Genomic DNA, 23676 nt, shown 5'->3' with positions numbered 1-23676 from the left:
TAACTTATGATATAACTGTTAATTTTCTCTCTTACTAGCTGAATACATATTTTATTTTATTTATTTATTGTGGCCTTTTTTTTCCACGTCCAACTACCAAATAAGGTGCCTTAGGCCAGTGATTCTCAACCACTGTGCAGCGGCACTTTTTGCGTGCCACAAAAGTTTTGAAGTGTGCCGCCCAAATTTTAGAAATGCATGACAATAAAAATTATACATTAAATGTAGAAGACGATATGAGAGCAGCATTATCATTTATATGACCAAATATAAACGAAATTATCAAAAAAACATCAAGCTCAAATTTATTATTAAAAGAATTCTTATTATTAACTTGTTATTAATCCCTTAATAAACATATACAGTTGTTTTTTGTAGTACATATATTATTTTATTTTATATTGAAAATAAGCATAAACTATTTTACTCAGTGTATTATGGATAAGTAAGTAGAGTAAAAGTAAAGTAATCGCCTATCTTTTCAGGCGCACTTTACGTCCAACTACCAATTAAGTGTCGTGGACGGAGGCGACTAGCAAACAAACATACTTTACTGTAAATTTCTTTTATTAACCTTTAAATAAAATCCAAGGCCTAAGACCGGGAATCGAACCCAGAACCACAATACATAATTAGCTTCGCAGGTCTCGCCTCTAACCGCTCGGCTACCGTGGCGCCTGTATTATGGATAAGTAAAATACTTTTAAATTTATCTTATTGTTAGTGTACCGCCAAATTTTAAAATTGTTAAAAGTGTGCGCGACAAAAAAAAGGTTGAGAATCACTGCCTTAGACGAAGGCGTCTAGCAAACATATTTTACAGTTAATTTTTTATACTAACCTCTAAATAAAATCCGTGGCTGGGTATCGTACGAGACCGGGAATTCCGTAGTTACCACTTCTTAGCTTTGCTATTCTTGCCTCTAACCGCTCAGCTATCGTGTCGCCTAATGTTTCATTCGCTGTACAATTCACTTTCTAAATTTAAATTTAAAAAAAGAACCAGAAGTGTCACTTAACTGAATTCTAACTTTACTTTCAAGAAAATTTCATTAATACATTCTTTAAATAGAAAGCCATGGGGGAATAACTCCAGATTTTCTCGAACCTCCAGGTCAGGATAAAAATAAAATTTTCCTAGAAGAAAAGTTTTGGTCAATAAAAACAAAAGCGAGTCAATAGAAACGTGAGAGGAGTTTATCCTCCTGGATATCGCTTGTGACCAAACGCGGCTACTCCACTGCACAAGTAGAGCAGGTTGTAGATCAGTACCATCCAGTGAAACAGCAATTATGAGAAAGATCTAACCAGAACCCTTCTAAAGAAGTATTCTAAAAAAATCCATTTTATCGAAAACATGTTCTCTGAAACCGATTTGAAATACCGCCATTCATCGAAATCACACTCTTTTCATCAAATATATCGTCAATTTACTGGTTGGGAAATCCATTCCTGTCTTTTCTATACAAGATGTTTTTTTTGTTCAGTTAAGCCTTCTGTAGAGTCTGTGGATCTGTACCATTCGCTCTTACATTTTCCAAACGGAGATAAGGGAATCTTAAGAGCAGTAAGATCTCTTATCTCTGCTGATCCCTAAGTTTCCTTAATCTCAACCTCTTGTCCCTTTTCACATGCAAATCTCTGCAGAAATATGTAGCTAGTCATTTTTTTTTTTTTTTTTTTTTTTGACGAAATATTGCCTTATTATGGTTTAACATCTGTGACAGTAAATCTAAATCTTTTAGAAACGAGAGGACAAATAACATAAGAAATCCTAAAGCACGATTTTATATTTCGATTTGGTCCCACGAGAGGATTTGGCTGTAACTTATATATTTGCTTCACCAAAAGTACCCTAGTACTAGAACGATGTTTTTTTTTAATTATCTCCAAAACAGTTCCGATTTTTTTATCGATTGTTCTATAACATTTATTCGAAACAATTTTCCATGAAAATTCGATTAAGAACCTTATTATGAGAGATGGATAAGACTTCCTTTTAAGTGCCATCTCAAAACAGTTGCACGATTCTGTGCCCTACATTGTAAAGAAAGGATAAAGTTGCTGAAATTTGTTCCCACTTTCAAGAATATTCCGCCACCGTTATTTACTTGTTGAAACGAGAGTGTACAGCAACATTGTTCGCAAAATTACATGACAGTTAGGTGCAGTGGTTCTTCTTCTTCTTGCTTCTTGCTTGGCACTACAGTGCCAAGGAAGGACCTTGGCCGCCTCAATAATGTTGTGCCATTCATCGCTCTCTCTCTTGGGCCGCTCTTCTCCATCTTCTTACGCCTAAATCTCTCAGATCCTGCACAACATTGTCCAGCCATCTCGCCCGGGTCCTCTCTCTCCTTCTAGCCCCTCCTGGATGTCCAAGAAATATTTTTTTTTTGGCAGTAATTCTTACCATGCGATTATCTGCGTCCCAAAGGAGGGGATTAGCTCAGTTGTAAGTACATTAGATTCCCACTCGGAGATCCCGGGCTCGAAACCAGCTGCCGGCTTTTAGATTTTTCTTTTTCTTCTTCAGAGCTTCTTACAGCTCACTATCTGGTGGTGGACAGTAACGAGAGTGTACTATCCGGAAGCTGGCACTGCATTGAAAAGAACTCCGGTCGCCAATAATCTTAGATGTTGACGCGACTTAAATTACAGAAAACAATAATTGCATCCCACTCCTTGTTTTGGTAGTTTAATAAACTTCTACGATTTTTCATTTAAACTGTGCTTATTTTTCGTACAGAATTTTGTTTTTCTTGATCTCATCCTTCAAAACCGTTTCTCTTCCTTGGAAATCTCTATCCAAACTGTTTCATCTAGCTGTGAGAGAAAATAGAAACTATTATGCCTTCCATTATTACCATTTACATTCAGAAACTATACAGAATAAAACAACCACTTTAAAACCAGAACAGAAATAGAAAATGCCATAAAAGAAACAAAAAATAAATTCAGCTGAGAAGAGTAAATTTAACCCAATTTATTGGCAGCAAAAATAAATTGCGTGAATAACGATTATTGCATAATAAGAAACAAAACAAAAAAATGAAAGAATATCGCGTGTCTAGGTATGCATCAGACCGCACGTTATATGTGTATACGCACAAACTTTATAAAACGCAAACACAATAAAAAAAAAAAATCGTGTTCTCTTGTTTTTAACATCGTAAACACAACATAAAAACCCCAACAAACAATAAAACTAATCTTAAAACCAAACTTTTTAATAATGAGAACCCCCGTGAACACAGTAGAGAACATATTGCTTTAAACAGCTTCATAGAAGGTATTGCGCTAGTGACCAGATTTTTACTAGAAATGCAGCTTTTCCAAACTACTTGCTTTTCAATAAACCTAGAACCTAATTCATCATTATTGAATACATATTCTACTCCAGCATCAAGTAGGTAACCAGGATTCTGGAAGGTCTGTGAGTGGATAGCAGGATGAACTTCTAGGCTTTGTGATGTTTGAACCATGCCCATGTTTGGTCTAGGTCTAGGTCCAACATTTCGCGCGCCATAGATCTATTTTCCGATCAAGTCTCAAAATTCCCCTACTCTCCGACTAAATTTGGCGTCATGCTCATTTCTAAATTATGCCAAATTTTTTGTTTTTAAATTAGAATCATACCACAACAAACAATTAGAAGGATGGGAGGAATTTTTGAGGAATATTAATGAGTTAGATCCTTGAGGATATTGAGAAAAATGTCCTGAAAGTGATTTTTGTTTTTTTTTTCTAAATATTTGCATATTTAACACAAAATTAATTTTTTCAGAATGTAATAGCACTAACAAGAATTGGGTACATTAATTCTGACAAACTTTTACACGTGTACCAGAACTTTGTTTACGGCGTAGGAAGACTTTGGCAATTAGTAAAACTTAAGCGAGGTCTTAAACTTTGTCTTAACTTTAATATTTTGGAATAAATTGATTCAGAAAATCCAAGCTTTAAAATGATAGCTCTCATACACTTTGTGAATTAACCAATACAATTTTAGAATTTTAACCAATGTAATTACATTACTTTTTTGCTAACGTGAACTGTCTACCTAAACTACACTCCTGTTCCTACAACAGATTGTGGTTAAGTACCTAAGACAAACACCTATCTTGGAATCCACAAACTAGACTCAAACGGAAAGAACTAAATAGATGATTCAAACTTCTCTCTAGACTTCTCGACTAGCGATCTAAGCTCTCACTACAGAATAAACGACTTATCTACACAATGATACTGAAACCTGTCTGGACATGCAGAATGGAACTTTTGGGCTCAGCCAAAGCTTCCAATATCAATCAAATCCAATCATTCCAAGTCAAAAACAGTCCGTTGAATAGTTAATGCTCCTTACTATGTTTCTCTCTCTTGTTCTGAAGCTGCAAAGATCCCGCTATGCCACAGGTTCTCCACGCCTCAATTTCCTCACATCCCCATACTTTAGTTTCCCAACTTACTGCAAATCCTACTAAGTCGATTGAAGCGACTTGGGGGGGGGGGCCTTCACGAGATCTTGTTAATGAAGTAATTGCCAGTGTATAGTTGGGAGTAATTTCACCAATTTTGCGCCCAAAAGTAGCCAGAAGGAATTCCAGACTAAACAGCAACAAGTCCCTACCAGTCCTTCTTGCCACCGTCTAGTTCATGGAAATGGAGAAAAAGACAGAGAGAGAATAGCAATTGCTCGCCCTAAATGCTTTATTCTAAAAAAGCTATATCTTTTGCTTTCAAATTCTTTTCGAGGAATCTTTTTTAGTATGGACTCGTTCGACGCTAGATTTCTTTTTAAGAAAAGAAATATTCGTTTTCAATAATTTAATTAAAACAATGGAAGGAAAGAGCGGAAAACTCTTCCAGAACAACCAGAGTACTCATAACCAAATTAGTAGAATAAAATGTAGCTCATAAAGAGAAAAGTTCTGTACAATAAAGTGGACAGACAGACTAGTGCAGCGCAACTAAGTACTTATCCTGAAACAAATTACTTTCTCTTTCTCAACCCTCTCTCGTTCTTCTCTCTAATTTATTTTGTTGAAAGAATAAGAATATATTTTTCATTATATTTGTCCAACCTTAAACTTAGATTTTATCTTTATTTAAATTAAATCAAAAATTAAACGTTGTTTAATGACTATTATTTATTAACAAAGCTATAATTTATTAATTATGTACATAGGAAATTGAAAGAGTAATGAGTATTCTGTCGCACAGGCTTTCTAACTGTCTAATTTGGCGTCGTGGACGGAGTCGACTAGCAAACGTACTTTATAATAAAATGCTAGGCCTAGACCGGGCAATGTAACCAGTACCAACATTACTTCTTTGCGGGTCTCGCCTCTAAACGTTCTGCTCGCTTAAAACGCTATAAACTGAAAATACATAAACGTATGATTAGCTTAAAATTTATTGGCAGAAATGAAAAACACCCAACTTTGACAGTTTTTTTTTCCACTTTTTGTATAAAAGATGAAATTTCCAAATTTTCTTTAAAATAATAAGGCAAATCCTCTTCTACAACTATATTTATTGCAACAGCGTTGATAATATTCGAGAAAAAAAGTTGCCAAAAATGAGCCAAAACGGGATTTTAAAAATTGTTCTTGTTCTTGTTGTAGTTGTCCTTCTTGTTATTACCATTTTTGTGAACAGCGTAGATCTAAGATCGCTATAAACAACCGAAAAATCTCTTAGAATCAGAAAGTTCAAGGAGCGTGCTAGCTCGTCGTATGTTAACTCTGGACGTCGACACATCAACACAAAACTGTAACAACCATAACCCAACTGAGACAGTTATAGCCACTTATTAACATAAAAACACTAACAATAACGTACAAGACACTACTAACACCTATTCGGACATACCCCTACCAAATTTAGATAACAGCTAGTAAACGACTAAAGAAAAACGATTTACTGAACGATTAATTTTGTTCATCAGCATTTCAATAGATCACCAGTCCAACAGCACTCAACTTGTTACACTAATTCACAACATTATTTGCAGTAAAACTCAATGTCGCGCACCAAGTAAAGCTTAAACACTATTTATGAAATAGAACTTTACTTAAACACTCACCAAAAAAAATAATGTTAATAAAGAGACACACGAACGAGTTAAAGATGGCCGCCCGTACCTGGCCAGGCAGATCAGCTGGTGAAGGAATAAGCAGAAAACAAATTTTTTGTTTATTTTGCTTTATTTGCCATTCACAGTCTACCAAAATAAAATGTAGCCAAAAGTCACTAATTACATTTTATTTTTGTACATTATGAATGAAAATAAATGAAGAAAAAAGTTGGTCACACTGCTTAGATATAACCTTCCTTTACCAGCTGATCAGCCTGGCCAGTTACCGGCGGTCATCTTTAACTCGTCTGTGTCTCTTTATTAACGTGATTTTTTAAGTGAATTTTAGTGCGTGTTAAAGTGAAGTTCTATTTTATAAATTGTGTTTAAGTTATACTTAGTGCGTGATATACAGTTTTAGTGCGAATAGTGTTTGTGAATTATTTTAAATAGTGTCAAGTGTCAAGTGCTATTGGACTGGTGATCTACTGAGATGCTGATGGACTTTTATATTATTTAAACACAGTAAGTCTTTATCAATTACTTATTTTAAATTTCAATTATATTTTTATTATTCTTGCATGAAATAGCATGTTATTTAATTATTACTTACAACTTACAAACTGATATTAATGCTACGTCATGACTACGTTCAGTGTTGGTTAATTTTGAAAACTATTTTAATTGATTTCTCGACCATTTTTAAGTATACTTTTTTTTCTTCGAAACCTTGCATAAGTTCAAAATTAGCAATCTTTGTTTCTCCATGTTTTTGGAATTGGTTTCTGAACTTATTTTATGTATTATTTAATATTTTCTTTTTAACCTTCCATATGTTCAAAACTAGCATTCTCCCAAGTTGTTTTTTTCGAAAATGTGTTCTTGAACTTTTACTTTTTAATTGACTTTAAGTTATAAATTAGCGTTCTGTTTCCCCAAATATTTTTCTAATTCTATTTGATACATTCTTTGATCTCTTCTTTTTATTCGAGTGTTAGTTTAGAAGTAGCATATTTGTTTCCCCAACTTGTTTTCTGGAATTGATTTTTAATGTATCGACGTTTTCTTTTTAATCGACTATAAGTTTAAAATTAGCATTCATTCTTTTTTCAAAGTGTTCTGGAATTATCTACTCTTATTTTGATGAATTAAATAATCTTTTCCTTTTAATGGACTATAATTTCTAAATTAGCATTTTCTTGAATTTCTGATGAACGAAGAGACGTTCAGTGAATTATTTTTTGTAATGTCTTTATTTGTTTGATCAATCGTTTACTAGCTGTTATCCAAATTTGACAGGGGTATGTCAGAATAGGTGCTAGTAGTGTTTTGTACCTTATTGTTAAAGTTTTTGTAGAAATAAGTGGCCATAACTATCTTAGTTGCATTATGGTTATGTATTACGTTTATAAAGTAGAAATTGAATAGTATAGGACTTATTGCTTCCTGAGGCAGGCTCGTGAGAATAGTCATCGATTACTGTAAATGCTCTTGAATCTTATCCAGAAAATTAGGTTTTGTAAAAAGAATCGTGTGATTTGAATAATGTTATTAATGAGAGTAAGTCTATCTAATTTTGTAAAGCAGTCCAGAGAGTCAAAATTGTCAAATACATCAGCTAAATCAAAAAATATAGCTGCTGGATACTTACTATTTTCTACTTTATTCACGACATGTTCAGTTACTCGCTTAACTTGATGTTATTGATAAATGCTTTGACCTGAACCCAAATTGGTGAGGTGGTATTTTGTGTGAGTCAGTTAAGTTACGTAATAGTTAGCAGATACATTTGTCCTACGAATTTGTAATTACTTAAATTATTACATAAATATATTTTTACTTTGTCTCACTCTTCCTATGTGGAAGTATTACAATCGTGCAGATTTTCGACATGCCGGAAATAAATAACTTCCGTTCCTTGAACGTGAGGGAAGTAGTTGGTACAAATCCTTCTATGCGAACGTATGCTTTTAATATAAATAAAAAATAAAATTAAAGAATCCTAGTAGGTATTTATGGGATGTGCACGTTATGTGCTAAGGTAATGTTTTAGTATTGTAAAATGGAAGTTTTGAGAACGTAAGAAGGAAAACTGATTCATACCTAGTTCTTTTCTACTGGGAAATAGTTGTTGTTTCATTAAATGTTGATGAATATGAGATTCTAATCGTTTAACAAAATACTGCGTAAATAAATATAATCTTAAATAGAACACTTAAATAGTAGAGAACATGCTACACGCTGGTTATATTCATGCTTGTTTTTGTGAGGTTTGCTCAGCTGTGTTCAGTGTATTTGGTAGGGAATGACTTTAAAGGGTGAATCAGAGTTATAGTTAATTTGGTCTTTCATAATGTTTTGGTGAATGGATTTCTAATTGTATATTTCTGAGATGTCCATATGCCTTTCTTGTTTTACTGTATGTAACAGAGTCATTGTGTTGTTGATACTGTCCAGTCGGTGACTATACTTGATAAGGAGGTTTGCTTAATTTGTGTTTGAATGAGCTGATTGTTCTTAGTATGTCTTGGATTTTTCTCCCGCTCTGATCAATATAGGTACTACCATAGTCTAGACAAACTAGTTTGTAATTACCGCTTTGTCATAAGGATCGTTAGTTTCGATTAGTGTACTGTTTCCCAGTTTGTTGTTGGTCTTAAGTGTGGTTTTGAGGTCTAGTTACTTTGTAAGGTTACATAGTTTGTATGTCTCGTTTCCGCTGTAAGTAGAAGTGGCGAATATGTTGGGTGGGTTATTGTTTTGGCCTTGGTTTGGGCAATGTTTGTTTGTACTTAGTAATTTAGTAATAATGTTGGAGGTATAACTGTTATTTGTGGCTATTGTGCGAATGATGTTGAGTTCTTCCTCACAGTTGGTCAGTACAAGAGGTTTAGTATTCAATCTGTCAGGTGTCTGAGAGCGACTAGTTTATGTCGAATAGGATGGTAGGAACTGTTGTGTATAATAGTGTCAGTGGACGTGGACTTTCTGGAATATTCCGAATCCTAAGTTGTTGTCTCTTACAGTAAGTGTGATATCCAGGGAGTTAAGAGTTCTTTCGATCTCATATTCATATGTGAAATTTATGTTGGGTACAAGGCTGTTTAGGTAGGACTGTGATTTGCCTATAAAACCAAGATATGTTTGAGTATGAGCCGACTACATCACGTGCTTAAAATGTTACACTGAATTTTTCCTTCAATTGTAGAACACACGTTCATGATGCATTAATATTTCAGACAATATTGCCAATGGGGACTGTCCCACTTCGAAGTTTTCATTAGCAAGGTAAAAGTTATTGTTGAATTTAAAGTAATTTTGTTCGAAGCCAGTTTCGGTTTGGGTTAGAGCTATTAGTTGGTCAATATACTGTAGTTCTAGTTCTAGTAGCTCCTAGTTTCTGTTTTATAGTATTAGTAAGAGTCTCTGACTGGATAGAAGTGTAAAGGTTTGTAATGTCAAGAGATGTGAGGCTTGATAAGAATGTTAGTTCTGCGTCTTTCAATGAGTGGATAAGGTGTTGTGTATTTTTTATTGTCCAGATTCATTTTATTCTTTATTAATATGGCTAGCTGTTCTGATAGTCTGTATGCAGGTGCTGTTATGGTAGTTAATAACTGAACAAAAATGGACTTGGGATTGGTAAACTTTGGGAACTGTTCTCAGGTTAGGTGCTGTGGGATTCATGGATAAATATTTGAGTACTCCATTTTTAGGTACGATAAAGGTGGCTGTTTTTGTAGCTGTCTTAAGGGGAAGGCACAATAAGCCTCGTGTGGCTGCAGTGCCGTGGGGATAGGGTCCCGCCCCGTCTTTTCAAAATCTAAAAAAATTTGTAGCTGTCTTGATTTGCTGTCGTTCTTAAGTTAGGGTTTGTCCCGTTTTTGTATATGAAGTCGTTTTGTTAACATAGTCTGTGAAGGATAAATTGATATTCATGCAAAAGGTACTCATCAAATCAGCAAGTACCCAACATTTCATTCATACTTCCGCTCGTAACTTCACCCTCATCGAAACGTACGAAAAATCTATTTATGTGTGTTAAAGTTAACGTAGAGTTCCCTTTGTCCGCTTAAGGTGTTAATATGAGATTATTCTTGTTCAGTGTCTACCTTAGGTTATTAGCTGTGCGTAGTTCCTGATTATCTGTTTTGTTCTGGTCTTCAGTTTTTTATGTATATCTTTGATAATTTCAGTCGTTAAGTGTCCTCGCGTATTAATATTGAGGGTCATGTTTCATCATCATCTATTGTTCCCCGCCATTTAGTATGTTTATTATAGGGCTGTTATTATAACATTTTTAAAGATTTAGTGATAAATAGTTTGATATCTTCTATTACAATCAATCTAAGTTAAATGGGGGCAACACTTTACTGTTTACTGTACAAATATTTTGTATTTGAAAACGGCCAGCATTAAAGGTCTGTCATATTTAATGCAGTAAACTTACTTTAATGATGTTATTACAAAATTTGAATAAAACCCAAAGATTTTTCGTACGTTTCGATGAGGGTGAAGTTACGAGCGGAAGTATGAATGAAATGTTGGGTACTTGCTGATTTGATGAGTACCTTTTGCATGAATATCAATTTATCCTTCAAACCTGTCAAATTTGATATTTTGAGATTTCTTCTCTCTCTCTCTCTCACTCCCTCATTGTCTCTTCTCTCACACACACGAGCGCACAGCGTCTGGAAAGAAAATTTCCCATCCTGTATCCAAATTGAACACTCCATTCGTAAATTTACATGTCTACAATGCTTCGTAATAATAGGGGTAAAATAACGTAAAAATTATTTGACAAAAAATAAATTATTCATTAAAAATCCATACGAAGTAAATTTAAATTTATATCTGCCATGAGAGTGAATTATAGGACACGAAGGGATTCTGAAAGGGACAGAAATAGCTGGGAAATTGGGTTATAATTTTTTTTTGGGGGGAAGGGGTGAAAAGTAGGGGAAACGGGAAAAGAAGTGTGCCTTCTGGATTAATTTCCACACAGACATACTGAACGAGTTTAAGAGATGGAGTGAGGGCACACGAAGAACAGATAGCACCACGGCTATCTCTGTCTATGGGTGGAAACGGCGAGATTTATCCAGCCTTTTAATTTCCCGGTAAATAATAAATGCGCCGAGTGTTGTAGCCGTGCCGGAGGTTGCCAGGAAACAGGTTAAGGTTGTTCACGCCGTTTCCTAGCGCTTCCAGTAGTGGGCGGTGAAACTCAGAGACAGAAAAAGAAATAAAAATTGCCACTGTCGCAAATGGAAAGCCCCTGCCCTTATTCCTGACCTTTCAACCCCCCACTTTTGTCCAACAGGGCAAGAGGTTTTTTTGGGGGGAGGAGGGGCCCTTAAGTTGATATAATTTAATAGTATTATGGAGATAAGGTTGATTTATATCCTTATTTATAAATACTTTATTCCTTTTGGCCGCAAAAAAGATTGAATAATTCGACAGAGTTCAAGATTGCTTCTCTAGTCTATGTAAGTAAGTAATTGCCTATTTTTTCAGGCGAGCTTTACGTCCAACTAGCAAATTAGGTGTCGTGGACGGAGGCGACTAGCAAACATACTTTACTGTAAACTTCTTTTATTAACCATTAAATAAAATCCAAGGCCTAAAGACCGGGAATCGAACCCAGTACCACAATACATATTAGCTTCGCAGGTCTCGCCTCTAACCGCTCGGCTACCGTGGCGCCTATTTACAGGTTCTCTGCTTCTCAGTCACAGAGAGAGGAAATAAATCAACACTCACAACTTTCTTTTTAAAGTAATTAGCCTCAATAATGTTGAACTATTTTTCAATTTTTACTCAAAGACTCAAAAGAAGGTAGCAACAGTGCAGATTTTCATTTTTGTTTATTTTTTTTTGACCGGAAACGCTCGTTTCGAGGGCCACTAAACACGAAAACTAAAAGCGGTCAGTAACATTTAATTAAAATCTGTAGTACGAGAAATAAAAAACTGTAAGAATTTTAGTGAAAGGTGATAGGATTTGCTCAGTGGTTTCCACAGAGATTCCGGGTTCGAATCCAGCTGCTTTTAGCTTTCCCGTTTCTTGGAGCTTCTCTTTCAGCTCACTGTCCGCTGCTGGACACTGTTGTCTTGGTGATCAGGGCAGTGCTCTGGAAAAAGAAAAAGCTCCAGGCGTGTTCGTGTGAGTCTTCAGGTTCTTTCACAATAGTGATGTATACATTTAGTGCATTTTAGTTGGGCCTAAATATTTCACAGAGCTATAGTTTTCGCTCCTTCAAATCTCAAGCAACAATTTTTTTTTTTTTAAATTGTATTTCTTATTTCTTTGTCATGACCACCTAATAATGTGATAAAGAGAAGCAAAGCCAGTTAAAGACGGATCTAAAAGCTATTTTTCTAAAACGAATTTCCCCGTAATACGTCATTGTAAAGCTTTAATGAAATTAGCAGACCGAGAAAACTTTTACATCTGAAGGAAAGCTCTTGTATTTGATTAAATGAACAAAAAGCTTTTCATTAGTACAAAAGAAATCTTGATTAATGATTAAAAGGGTATAAGAATGATTATGGTTGATTAAAGGGATGGATTTATTTTTAAAAAAATGTCCTTATTTTATCCGAATGAATTTGTTTACACTGTTATGTTGGCCTAAAATAGTTATTTATTTAACAAGTGTGGAAAGTAGTACTTTTCCTCACGCGAGGCAGGGTTTGCGCGTACGAGCGAGCGAAGCGATGAGAGTGCAAGTGCAAATTGCCGAGTGTGAGGAAAATACTTTACACTAGAGTTAAATATTATATTTTTTCTGCAACCATTTATTAACTAAAAGAATTAAAAATTTCATTTTTATAGTCTACAAAAAGTAATTTATTTATTATAAACATTTATTGTTATATTACAATTATTTACATTACTTACGTATTCACATTACTTATTACATTTTCTGCTGTTTCTTTTATTGATGGAGGAGTGTTTTCTAAACAGGCATCACTAGAATCCATTTTAAATTTCTATAAGGTAACACTATAACCTTTTTAACTGTTATAATTAAAAATATCTAATTATTTATTAAAGTATTATTTTTATTTCTATATTCCTTTCAATTTTTATTTTATTTTTTAATATTCGTTTTTTAATTATTTAGTTACGTTAAATAAGCTTATTAAAGTTTTACAGAAAATATTTATGTTAATAACAAAACTTCTTATATCAAGGAAGCACAATAAAGTTTTTCCACTCACTTGTGCGGAAAGTGACACTAATGGGAATTTCCCCCCACTAGTGTGGGAAGTTGGGCATTACACAGCTGATTTTAATTGATTAATGAGAACTTCCCTTGGTTGCAGAAAAACAATATTACCAACATATTTGTGTGTATTGAATGGCGTAAAAATAACATAGATGACGTAAGCGTTGATATAAATTCGTGAAGGAAAAACTATATTTCCATCAATGGTGATTTTTCCAATAAATTTAATGGAAATTCAAAAATATTGAAAGTATTTTTCACTTATTTTTCTTTTTCAATGGGACAAAGAAAAAAGGGTCAATCAGGAATTTTGTAGAACATGAAGGCAGCTTAATTCTTCAGTCGCTTTCAAAATTGTTATTCAAGTTTTTTGTGTGTACTCCCAGCTTGTAATAATACCATGCATTGAGCTTACACAGCGAGCTTGAATGAAGCTAGACAATGTTCTGAATCTTAGTTTGTTTTGGCATCCGGAATAACATTACTTGAAATAAAAAAACAACCTCCTAAAAAAGTAAATTATCAACGATGAATATGAACTCTAATTAAAGTGGTTGAACTTTGCCAAATTTGAGGGTTGAATTCTTAATTTAATCTACGTTTTGGCAATTTAAATTTTGCTAAATGGCAAAGGGGATTAAGTGTATCCACACTGGTGGGTCAAAGTTATGGGTGGAAAGAATTATTCACCCAATCATAATCGTACCTAAAAAAAAATTCGTCTAAAAATGTGAGTGTAGTCTAGGCTTGAGTCTAGAAACTATGATAGTTTTAAACACTAGTTTTGAAACTAGACAATAACATCCTATCTGAAGGCAAATTCCGTCTTCTCTTCCATTCCAATCCTCGCTTTTAAAAGCGCCTCTTGGATATCTTCTTTACATTTCAAAAACTCTCTGGCTCCAGCTTGGCTTGGTTATACCTTAGGCAGGGTCCTGAGCCAATAGAAGGAGATCGTCTAATTTCTAGGCTTTCCAATTCCAGCCATAATCCTGTCCACTATATCGCTTCGAGATTGCCAAAGTAGGTTTTGGGTTCACACAACGATGTGCTAGACTTTTACTCATGGAAATTCATTATCTATTTTGGTTTCTCTCGATCTATAACTGTCCAGAGATAGTAAGACAAGTCTTTTGCGTTCTCTTACTAGTTTAGTGTTCAGCTAGGTGTAGCTTTTAGAGTTGTCTTGACTATCTGAGAAGAACTGTTATCTCAAATGCTCTGGATTCTTTCCAGCGAATCGCAACATTCTATGTTCCACATAACTTAGCCTAGAATACTGTAGTAAATCATCCTGCCTTTGATAACCCAGTGGTAGCCTGCAACCATCTGGGAAGCAAATGATCATTCACAACTCCATTACTCAGTTTATCTTTAGAAAAAATGAAATTCGCAGGTGAACTGCCACCACTTATTGGTCATATTCTATTCCCAGAAATAGCTTTACTTTGTGCCCTTTCGATCACATACTGTGTTCAATGAAACTATGTTATTTTAAAAATGCTCTAACAACAAAAGAAAAGATTTTTAAAAAAAGCTACGTATTTAAGATTCTGCAATCGGTAGTTGGACCTAAAGCACGCCTGAAATTAAAGTAGCCATTACTTAACTTTTTTTAAAAAACAAAAATTAAGAATATACTATTTCAAAGAAAGCAAATTACAGATTTAGAATGTCGAAAATACTACTGCCGTTACATTTGGCATGACTTACAGAACATTAAAACAGTCTAAACAAATTTACATTCAAACAAATAAAGAAAACCATTTCGTACCCTTTAATCAAAATCGCAATCATTCACAATTCTCAAAACCTTTTAATCATTTCATCAAGATTTTTTTTTTAACCAATGAGAAACTCTTTTATTGAGGAGGGCATAAAGGAAGGAAGTCTTTTAACTTTGGGAAAGGTGAGAATTGCTGGGCAAGCAGAAAAGCGATTTAAGAGTTACATATTAAGGAGAAGCAGAGATACTCCATTGTGATAGACGATAGTCTTAACATTTAATTCATTTGCATACATTTATTACATAAACATAATTTCTTATTCCACTTTTCTGGTACTCATAAATTCAGACTTCCATTTTGGTGCAATATTTTTTAAATTAAAAATTATCCAATTTATCTTCTTACAAAAATTTAAATAAATTTAATGATTCAAAACTGTAAAACATGGACCTATGCATTGAATTAACTAAAAACTGTGCCTTCCACCTGTGTATAACTCTGTACAGATTTAATCAAAGCTCCCTTTGGTAGTAGGTAACTGACTACAGCCAGTGATGAAATTCAAAGTTGGCGTGTAAAAGGGCAGTTAATTTTATTCCCTTTATCCTACTGCTCCCTAAATAATCTCCCCTCCAAAATAATATACTTTAATAATTTATTATTGAATAGATTTTCACGCGGACCTTCTGTCTAATATTATTACAGTAATAATATCTTAAAAATAGAGCAATTATTTATACATCAAGTTTTACAAAAAAAAAAAAAAATAGTCGCGTTTATCCCTTCCAATTTTTTGGATAATCTTCTAGTTTCCGTCGGTTTTTAAACGCAGTTGTAAAAACTAGAGAACACCATTATTTTTAAGTTTTTATTTCTCATAAACCGGAATTAATGAATGTATGTTCAAGTTTGAGGTCTTCGGAGTGTTTTGAGTCTCCAATTCAATCTCCAGCCATTTACGTTTTCAATCTCACGATCCACTCAAAGTTACTTTATCATAAATTCATTCAAGTTCACCCAAATGTTATACTTACATCGAGCGCTATTTGAAAAATAAATTGAGTAACAGTCCAGTTCAGCTCATTTTATGCAAATAAAGGTCGACAGAAGTTTGGATCGTTCTTCTCCCGTAGGAAAGTAACTAACCGGAAATGAAGGTAGATTGAGGGGAAATATATGGCGGTTTAAGTAATGTTAACACTGGAGATGAACTCGTGCACTTTAATGGTTATATAATCCTACAAGATGCTTAATAGCATGATCAGAGCGGAAGTAGAGAGTATACAGTTACGGCAAATACAGACTGGTAATAGTGCTGTTAGGTTATGTGGGATATCCGCAAACAGTGATAAACTCTGGCGCTGGAAAAGACCACCAATACCACTCTAAAATGTACATTTTACTCACATGTGGTGAATATTTCCCAAGAGGAGGGAGCACGCATGATATAGCTGGACATAATACACTCCAGTGACAGTGAATGTTGCGCTTCTTGATTGTGCTATACATTGCTGTAAAAATAAAATCTCCTGCTTTAAATGAAGACAAACGGAAAAGCGGGAGACTAGAAAATTCAATTTGTTTCTCTAGATGGTCTTATTGATTGGTAATGTTCGCTGTCCTTTTCGCGCCCAAAATACTTCCTTTAATGACGTGGTGGTGTCGCCAAGAGATAGAAGTGACTAGTTTTGAAAGAATAGATTTCTAGTTTGGCCTGCTTTCTATCTAAGATCTAAAGTGGGGGGCCTCTTTAGAGAATAAAGAACCAGCGGTGTTTCGGGAGTCATCCGGAAGACATGACGGCTGTTGCAAGGAGTACCCTAACCGCTTAGACCCTTAGGCCTCTTTAAGAGATGATTACTTATGACCATACAATGAGATACAAGTGAATCCAACTAGCTTCAGGTTGTCAAGGTAATTAGCAATTCTTCTTGAGGTACTGCCGTGATGGTATCTGACTTCTGCTGTAGACTCAGACCAAGCAATGCCCTCGCTGACTTAATATCGCTTAATTTTTGTTTTTAATACGGCATTTTCAAGTAAAACAAATTTTCATCGTCATATTTCACAATTTTTTTATGTAGTTTTCTTGATAATTGTCAAAACCAGTGGTCCTTATGAAACTCCGATCATTTTTTGACCGTAACTCCGCCAAAAATGAAGATACAATGAAAAATTTGAAAACTAGACCATTCCTAAAAAGTTATTACGATTGGTGCGTTTTAAATGGATCACCTGTATATACAGGGTGGAACCGGATAAGTGACGAAAATTTTTTTCTGTTAAACTACATTCAAAATGTAGTACAACGCCGCCTGAACGAGTGTCCTATCTCTATCTGTTAGAAAGTTATGATTTTTTAAGTTTTTTTTCGACTAAACCCGACCTTACGTCATAAAAACACTATTTCTCAACTTGTGCCTCACTTATTTACATTATTCACCTCATTTTCGGATTCAGCATTAAATTTCCTATAATAATAGATCAATTTCGTAGTTATTTAACTTTAATCAGATTCATTTATTACAATAAGAACGTTAATTTTTTTAGGAATTTAGAATTTTCATGAATTTTCAAAAATTAGCCTCTTCGACAAAATTGGTCTTAGAGGCTGTGAAATTTCACAAAAACTGCTCCTTTTAATACTCTTTCCAATGGTATAATTATCAGTTTCAATAATAGCTGTTTTCTTTGGTCTATTACTGAGAAAGTGCTGAAAAACACGGTGTTAGTGAAGGAAGCAAAGGGGACTGGATGAAGCGTACTCGCATATCAAAATTATTATTTATTAACAAAATCATTTGTTTAAGCATGTAAAATACATAATTACTTAGTAATTATTGATGTATCATGTGCTCAAAATGACGACCTCGATTCCTGACGCATAACCGAGCGCGTTTTCGCAGATTACATTCTTTGATAGTCAAAGTTCTTCACAATTTGTGTTTCAGACAAATCAAACTCCAAAATTTACAATCTCACAATGTGTAATTTTTAGAGCAGCAAATGCACTCAATACTTGCTTCTTATCGCGCGGCCTCAAGATCTCAGTTTATTTTTGAAACCAGCTCTTGGACTGGCTTTAAGCCTCCCTTAACTGGACAAACCTCCCTCTATTCCTTATCTAATCTCATTATAGATGGGTGATGAAGTGCGATTCTCTAAGGCCCTTTTCCTCCATAATTATGGTATCACAGACATCATAGCATTTTTTTTTTTTTTGAGCAGCGACCAGAATGGGATGCCCTTACTTGTTTTTGTCGACGTGTGAGGCCTTCCTAGCAATCATTTAGCCGCTATCTGGGCGATTTTCTGTCTGATGCGAGTTAAGGGCCTGTCGGCTGTCGAGGACGTGCCCTTAGACATGGGAGTTATTTAATTAACTCCTTGCCAATTAATTAATTAATCCGGAGAAGTTCTTAGATTTTAGGCTTAGAGCTTGTAAATCGCTTTGGGAGACTATGGGTAAATCTTAGGCTTTCAAAAATCTCAAATTTCTCAAACATTGCTTCGCCAGACTTCTTATCAGATTGAAGCGATAAAAGCGACGATTGAATGCTTAACACACCTAGCAGAGAAGCCAAGTACTCATAATATGTACACAGAATACATTGTATTTATTAAAAAATGTATTTCTTTAAAATTATCTTACCGTGTATTATGTATACAGTATATCGATTTAAGTATTTTAAAAATAATAGTCGGGCCCTGAGTTTAAATTGATTAAATGTCACATAGCCCTGAAGGCACATTTATATCTCTTCTGCCTCACGCAAAATGTTAGCATTTGGAATGAAGACTGAAGCCAGTATCGACCGCGACTGAACCGTATAATGAAGATGAATATATTTTTTTTTTCTTTTTTTAATGAAAATACTAAAAAATTGTAGCTTGAGATTAGAAGGGATGAATACTACTGCTCGATCGACTAATATGCACGATCTGTATACGTCACTATTGTGAGAGAATCTGGTGACTCACACGACTTTTTTTCGCTAGTTACTTTTTTTTTTTTTTTTTAAGGCGTAACAACATCTAGAGTCATTGGCGCTGCAAAAATGACCATTCTCTCGGACAGCATTCTCTCGTTACAGATTACACTGTCCATCAGCAGACAGTGGGCTGTAAGGAGGAAGAGAAAATCTTAGGCCGATATCTGGTCTTCACTGATTTTAGAAAGAAATTGAAGAAATTAATGGAATTAAACTTTTTCTTATACCCACCCAGTTGGCCAAACGTTGCTCCTTCATTCCAGTATTCTTTTGTTTATATACCCGGCACGCTTCTTTTTTAAGAAGTAAGTTTAATAGCTTCATTGGACTGTAGAAATGGTAGAAGCGAGAGATCCTGCAACCGACTGGAATTCTGCTTCTGGAATAGACACAAATGAATATATTGGAAAAATCCATTTATAATATTTTAGAAGTTTTTCATATTCAATTTCATAAATCCCATTATTTTATATAGATACACTTATTTAGTGTTCTCTTAAAAATGCAGTTTTACGCCATTTCCTTGCTATTAAATTTAACTATAACATTAGCAACTATTTTTAGAAGAAATCATTTTAAGGATGCGAAATCTCCAGTTGAATACCAAAAACAGAATTATTAATTTTTCTACCGGTCATTATTTTTCAAGATATTTTGATAAGCTACACAATAATTATCAAATTTATAATAAGTGAGGAACACAAGTATGTTAATTTTGAAGCCCTAAACATTAGCCCCAGTTGATTAACTGTATTAAACAGGTCGAACAATAGGCACATTAGCATCTATCTACATGTGGCCGACTAAGGTAGTTGTTTGCAGTAATTTAATACCTACATTAATCAATGTAATTATAGACTGTAATCACTAATTATTAACTTAGTCCAATATTCATATCACTAGGATTACAGAAATTATATGTATATATATATAAGAAATAAGGTAATGTGCCCTTGGCTGACTTAACGTGGCTTCCGTTTGTGGTAACCATAATTTGCTGTGTTCTAAAACTTCCGTCTACCCACAGGATAAATCCCAGACCATTAGCGAGAATCAAACACTGAGTGGCAGTGCGCCAGAGATACTACTAGGCTATCTAGGCTTCATTACAATTTCATCAAAGACATTCTGGGAATTCAAAGAGCCAACTGGGATACTCAAAGAGATCTTATAGACCTTCTAAGTCGCTCTACGTTTTATTTTTTTATTTTGTCCTTTTATTTCCACATGAGTTGTAAAGTAGAGCCTTTTTGACATTACCGCTCAATTTATTGGTAGACTCAATTTTATCTTAGGATGCCCAAATTGAAATTTATTATTCTTCTTTATTCAAAGTAATTTTTCTTGAAGTTTTGTTTTTTAAGACTCTAATTTTTTTGTAGAGATGTTTTCAAGAGAACTGGTTTTGAGGACAGTTCTAGGGAGATACTGGGAGTCTTTCTAAAGTATCAATTCATTGTAATGTACGGTTTTACGAACTGTATAATGGGGCATTCTTTTGTAATGCTATGTTTGAATAAAATATACATATAGGTCAGTGCTTTGGTTACGGCAGTGATACAAATTGAGGTTCCATACCTTAAGGGCATCCTGAACCCTTTTTTTTTGCGCAACTGTAGCTTGTGAAACTCTAATACCTAAATCCTTCAAGTGAAAGTGCAGTGCACTTCTTTGAGTTATAACGCACCCGTTTAATTTGAAGGTTTAATATTTCTGTTTAGAAAATATCTTTTTAGAGATGCAGTACATCCAATCAGATGAAATTCCTTTCCTGTTTTCAATCTTAAGCTCCATGAAGTCCTGAATAAAGCCTTTATTGTAGGACTAATCCGCTCACGTTTCCTTACCTACCATCTAATCTTCATAACCCAGTTGCTCTAGCTCTCTGTTCCACTTTCCACCCTGGCAACCCGCTTGCCGCTTAAAGCGACGATGGGCGTGACCAGTGTGACCAAGCTTGACCTTAGACGAATCCCAGTAATGGCTGGCATCTTTCAGCACGTCCTACCGATTAGGGCCAAATTGAATATTCTATCGGTAGATATCTATTTGTAAGTTGTGCTCAGTTGTTACAGGGTAATAAATGAATTCTGGGTGTGAACGTTCTCTCGGACCTTCCCTTAGCAAAGTTTACCCAAATATAGGGTACTTAAAACTTGAGAGTTTCAACTTTGAGGCATTCCCAAACCATTAGTGGAGCTGACGACCATTAGCTCAGAGCTTAATTAGTTAAGCGTGTTTGACGTGTATACACGTATACTTGTGAAAAATATAAAATTGCCATTAACTATAAAAACTCGAAATTTTAATAAAATACTCGTACAATAAGAATATTATTTGGTGGGATGTTTCCTTTATCTGACAAATAGAACTGCGGTTTGAGCCAGCCAAATGATAAGTGGTTGGTACATGTTTGGTCTCCGCAGATTGGGGAATTACGCACACAAATAGAAGCTCTCAACCCTTGTGCAATGCCGTTTTTTTACCTTAGATAGAGGTTCAAACCTCCAGTACGAGCATGATTTCATTTTCACACAGAATTCAGAGCTCTTTTCTTCCTTGTAAAAGCTCTTCCGCCCCTAGTTAACTAGTGCAATGCATACGTGAAGCGGTGCAAGAGTTTTTGAAAGAGCACAGAATGCTCTGTAATCTCAAGCCCCAGAGATTGCAGAAAAAGTCGCTTGCAGGGACTATTATGACGTTACAGTGTCTTTTGGTTGTTTTACGTGTATATACGTCATTGTCTGATTTTAATTCCGCACACTGTGGGAGGGGGGGGGGGTTTAAAACTAAATTCCACGCTTAACTGGTTAATAGGGCAGCCAGTCTAACGGCGAGAATTACATCTACTAGCCCAATGAGTAATCGCATGTTTTCATTTTTTTTTTTAGTGAAGTTGAACATAAATGCACACTAATTTGAAAAACTTTTTCCTTCGTGCACAGGTCATCTAAATTTAAGTGATGGTGGCCACACCACTTACAAGGAGAAAGTGAGATTTTTTTAAAAAAAATTACTTACTTTACTTTGTCTTACTTCAATTTTGTTTGTGTGGATAGGTGGAAGGTGGCTTTAATTTGTAAGTTCTGAAAATTACTTCCATAAAGTAGGAGAACAGTTCTATTGTATTTTCTTGATACTATTCTTTGGGAAATCTTTTTTTTTTTAAAGTTGGAAGTAAAATGAAAAGAACTTTTTTTCTGACTTTTATTTCTTTCAATTTTCTTTCTTTACTTCTCTGTCCATTCCTCAAACTGAGTTATACTTTCCGTTTTTCTAACTCTCTTCACAAAAGCGGTGAAAAGATGTAATAAAGGCGAACACCGGCCACAAGAAAACAGAATAAAGACTTTCCAACTTAGAATTTTCTCCTGCCATTTTATTATTATTATTATTTCTCCTATTCATCGACGTAAATTGTTGTTAAATCTGTTGAGTTTAAAAGTTAGCCTTCTCATTACCGGAGCACTTTTTATAGAATATTTCAACCTCGCCGAACATCATTCTACTCCAGTACTGGACTGCCAAACTCAAAATCCATTTAGCTCCAATTATTAAAAGAAAAAATGAGAAAAGTTTGGTGAAACGATTTTATTATTAGGCCTGAATAAAAATGTGCTGGAGGAATAAAACACCTGATTGCACTGCTAACTTTATTTCAATTTTATCTCTTCAACTTCGCTCAATACTTTTCTTTTTTTTTTTTGTATTCCTTTTAACAAAATGAATCAGTTCACAATATAATTAAAACTTTTTTTGCTGTTTTATTTTCCGTGTGTGGGCCCTAATAAGGTAGAACAGCCTTGAGGTTATAAACTGCGTCCTTCTCCTGTGGCGAATCCCCTGTAGCGCCCTCTACGGTCCTAGATGACGAATACATCCCAGAATCGGAAAGAAATTCAAGGAGAGTATGTCTTCCTTCAGACCTTAGTAATTACCAAGGTTTCTGAATCTTCCTTGAACGATTTTAATCGCGGTCAGCTCAGTTAGTAGTTGCTTCTAACTCCTCATCTAGCAAGTACGATCGCTTTTTAGTCCCAAAGTCTTCAGTTGCACTCTAAGTCGAATTTATCTTTATTCAGGCTAAGGTACACCTCAGACTTGTAACGGTTATGATTCCCTGAACAGATCTTCACCTGTCTTTGGCCAGAAAGACCCAGATTCAGGATATTCACCCTTTAGACCGTGCCAAACTCGCAATTTGAGCAAGTCATTGAATCCTCCTAAATATTCTGTAAGTCATGTAATCCATAACCCTCCTGAACTGATCTTAGTGTAAGATCGAGATCCCCTGTAGGCTTTATAGGAAATATTAAATATGCCACTTTTTCAGGACTCATCCTGAATCAGATTTTATTTCCTATGCAACAATCCTAAGTGTAAAATACAATAATGAATGACCTTGATTTTCCAGTAAATCCACGGCGAATAGCGTTAATTTATGGTAGAGTACTTATTGAGCCTAAATTATTTGGTTATACTTCAACCAAACAAAATTAGAATTTCGTAACTTACATTATAATCAATACACTAATGGTTTTTAATATTTATTGAGGTTGGAAATGTGACTACACCTACATAAATCATTATTTTCCGAACGGTACAACAATGAGCAATCTCACCGTCCTGTATTTTCCTCTAATAAAC

At 34.7% G+C, this 23676-nt stretch overlaps 1 protein-coding gene and 1 long non-coding RNA gene across 7 annotated transcripts in view; one reads left to right on the top strand and one right to left on the bottom strand.

Annotated features, from left to right (window-relative positions):
- The window catches only part of LOC141445982 (frizzled-2-like), a 364823-nt gene that overhangs the window by 111229 nt on the left and 229918 nt on the right, over positions 1–23676 (top strand). For 2 of the 6 annotated variants that reach the window (XM_074112294.1, XM_074112296.1), the window contains exon 1: positions 6386–6601. The exons of the other annotated variants lie outside the window; for them this stretch is intronic. The gene's annotated coding sequence lies outside the window, so the exon portion shown is untranslated. Of the gene's footprint in view, positions 1–6385; positions 6602–23676 lie in introns of those variants that run through there. 6 annotated transcript variants of the gene reach the window in all.
- LOC141445998 (uncharacterized) lies at positions 4934–22634 on the bottom strand. The gene is made up of 3 exons (XR_012453437.1): positions 22051–22634; positions 19261–19408; positions 4934–5378 (listed from the first exon to the last, which is right to left on the bottom strand). It is a non-coding gene; the product is annotated as an uncharacterized lncRNA (long non-coding RNA).

The sequence above is a fragment of the Rhodnius prolixus genome, unplaced genomic scaffold (assembly GCF_049639745.1).
Source record: "Rhodnius prolixus isolate KJV_2025 unplaced genomic scaffold, Rpr scaffold_1, whole genome shotgun sequence".
In the NCBI taxonomy this organism is placed as follows: Eukaryota; Metazoa; Arthropoda; class Insecta; order Hemiptera; family Reduviidae; genus Rhodnius; species Rhodnius prolixus.
The sequence above is the reverse complement of the archived record's forward strand: the minus strand, read 5'-3'. Positions and strand labels throughout refer to the sequence as shown.